This window comes from Globicephala melas, chromosome 15, assembly GCF_963455315.2.
Source record: "Globicephala melas chromosome 15, mGloMel1.2, whole genome shotgun sequence".
Classification (NCBI taxonomy): Eukaryota; Metazoa; Chordata; class Mammalia; order Artiodactyla; family Delphinidae; genus Globicephala; species Globicephala melas.
The window spans coordinates 1,568,351-1,570,656 of NC_083328.1; positions in this window are offsets into that span (position 1 = coordinate 1,568,351).

Below are 2,306 nucleotides of genomic sequence, written 5' to 3' on the forward strand. Positions count from 1 at the left end.
TCTTTTCAGATAAGCCTACAGGAAAATAAAAGCATAATTCATCCACCTGATCTTACTGGACCTCTCCTCTCCCAGGCCTATGAGGTAAATATTACTACTGTTATTCCCATGTCAGAGATAAGGAAACTGAGGCTTAGAGATGACAAATAAGTTGCCCAAGGTTATCTAGCAACGGAGGCAGTCTCTCCCGCTCACTCAAGTCCCAGGCTGCCCAAAGGGGCAGGGAATGTGGCAGAACATCTTCCTTTTTAATAGTTAGTTTAATAGCCACGTTAACGTAATTGAAACACCAGTAGCCATCAAACTCATGATTTTAGTGGGAACTCTAAATTTGGCCTTAAAATGATTTTAAGTTGTTTTGTTTCTTTTTTTTTTCTTTTTTTTTTTGGCCATGTCTCCATCTTAGCTCCCCAACCAGGGATGGAACCCAGGCCCACAGGAATGAAAGTGCCGAGTCCTAACCACTGGGCCGCCGGGGAAGTCCCAAAATGATTTTCTTTGTAAATAGGTTTTTGATGTGTTGAAATAACTTTCTCGGCTCAAGTTGGAGCTGCTCCTGCCAAGGGTGCCATGTCAGTAAACCAAACGTAGATAAGCAGCCCCCATAAATGCTCTTCTTGACCAGAAGTGCAGGATATGCGTCCGCCAAACCCCCATGCCAAGCCAACCCCCGTCTCTACACTTACTTCCTTATTCCTTCTCACCCAAACAAGGTTGACTCTTTGGCCCCATTCAGATCAGGTATTTTCTCTTTTTCTCCTCCTTGTTCTTTATTCTTTATCCTTAGAAAGCGTCCTGCTTTCCGGCCCCATTTTGCGTGGCACCCTGGAGTCTAAAACTCCCACGGAAACTGCCTTTCTGGGCAGAGGACCTGGGGAAAGGTATGCCTGAGGTCTACAGAGTGTGCACGGGGGGAAGTATCCATTTTTTCTCTGCTTTTCGTCTCCTGGCTGTGCCCCAAGGGCAGCCCTCGTCACAGAACTGTGCAGTGGCAGGTGGGCAGCTAAAGTTCTGAGGAACCCCATCTTTCTGGCCAGAGCACCAGAAAAGGGGCCCCTGTGAGTCAGAGGACGTGGGGAGAATCTTGGAAAGGAGAGGGCTGAAGAAGGGATGCCTGATTCTGGAAAGGAGTCCGTACCACAGCCTGGGCTCACGTCTCCTCTGTGCACACACATCCCAGACCCAAATCACCACAGCAAAGCTGGACACTGGAACCACCACCCACAGAGGCAAAGCAGAACTTGCAGTCTGAGCTGTTCCAGGGCAGCTGCCACTAAAACAGCCCAAAAGTCAGTATGTTCCAGAGGATTCTAACAGGACTCAGACCCTGAACAACACAATATTCAAAATGTCCAGGATACAATCTAAGATTACTCCACATATAAAGAGTCAGGAAAATTGACCAATTCTCAAGAGAGAAGATAACCAGCAGATGCCAGCCTGGGGGTAACCCAGATGTTGGGATTGTCAGACAAAGACTTTAAAACAGCTGTTTAAAGTTAAGCTCCACGATGCAACGGTAAATATATTTGAAATGAATGGAAAGGTAGAAGTTCTCAGCAGAGAAACAAATAATTTAAAAGGACCAAATGGAAAATTAACAATTAAAAAAAAATACATGGCCTAAAATTAACAATTCTCTGGAGGGCCTAATACCAGACGGAGATGACAGAAAGAAAAAATAAGGGAACTTGAAGACAGATCAATAGAAATAATGAACAGGGAGGATAAAGGTTGAAAAAAACAATATGGACTTCCCTGGCGGTCCAGTGGTTAGGACTCTGCGCTTCCACTGCAGGGGGCACAGGTTCCATCCCTGGTTGGGGAACTAAGATCCTGCAAGCTGAGTGGTGTGGCGAAAAAAAGAAAAAGAAAAAGATAATATGGACAGTTTGAGCATTGTGTCATAGGAGTCCCAGAGATGAGAAAAAGATTGGTGCAGAAAAAACAAAAATACTTGAAGAAATAGTGGTTGAAAACTTCCCACGAAGCTCAGTGAACACCAAACTGGATAACATAAAAATTAAACAAAATAGAACAAAACCACAAACCTCTACACATCAAACTCAAAGTGCTGAAAACTGAAGATAAAGAAAACATTTTGACAGCAGCTAGAGAAAAATGATATATTACATGCAAAAGCACTTGGAATGATCACAGATTTCTCATCAGAAATTAAAGAGGACAGAAACAGTGGGAAAACATTTTGACAGTGCTGAAGGGGAAAAAAAAAGAACTGTCAACCCAGAATTCTACATGCAAGAAACCATATTTCAGGAATGAAGATAAAATACATTGCAGAAGGA